The sequence below is a fragment of the Bombina bombina genome, unplaced genomic scaffold (assembly GCF_027579735.1).
Source record: "Bombina bombina isolate aBomBom1 unplaced genomic scaffold, aBomBom1.pri scaffold_1689, whole genome shotgun sequence".
NCBI lineage: Eukaryota > Metazoa > Chordata > Amphibia > Anura > Bombinatoridae > Bombina > Bombina bombina.
This window is the reverse complement of record NW_026512661.1, coordinates 13,997-14,760: the sequence shown is the minus strand read 5'-3', so window position 1 is coordinate 14,760 and position 764 is coordinate 13,997.

Below are 764 nucleotides of genomic sequence, written 5' to 3'. Positions count from 1 at the left end.
ACATGAAAGAAAACATAATTTATGTAAGAACTTACCTGATAAATTCATTTCTTTCATATTAGCAAGAGTCCATGAGGCCCACCCTTTTTTGTGGTGGTTATGATTTTTTTGTATAAAGCACAATTATTCCAATTCCTTATTTTTTATGCTTTCGCACTTTTTTCTTATCACCCCACTTCTTGGCTATTCGTTAAACTGATTTGTGGGTGTGGTGAGGGGTGTATTTATAGGCATTTTAAGGTTTGGGAAACTTTGCCCCTCCTGGTAGGAATGTATATCCCATACGTCACTAGCTCATGGACTCTTGCTAATATGAAAGAAATGAATTTATCAGGTAAGTTCTTACATAAATTATGTTTTTGATGTTTGAACGGACCTTGAATTAGAAGGTCCCATCGCAGTGGCAGAGTCCATGGTGGTAGAGATGACATAGTGCACCAGGTCTGCATACCAAGTCCTGCGTGGCCACACAGGTGCTATCAAAATCACCGAAGCTCTCTCCTGTTTGATTCTTGCAATCGAACGGGGAAGGAGAGGAAATGGTGGAAACACATAAGCCAGGTTGAACGACCAGGGTACTGCTAGAGCATCTATCAGTACTGCCGGAGGATCCCTGGACCTGGATCTGTAACAAGGAAGTTTGGCGTTGTGACGAGACGCCATCAGATCCAATTCTGGTGTGCCCCATAGCTGAACCAGTTGTGCAAACACCTCCGGATGCAGCTCCCACTCCCCCGGATGAAAAGTCTGACGACTTAGAAAAT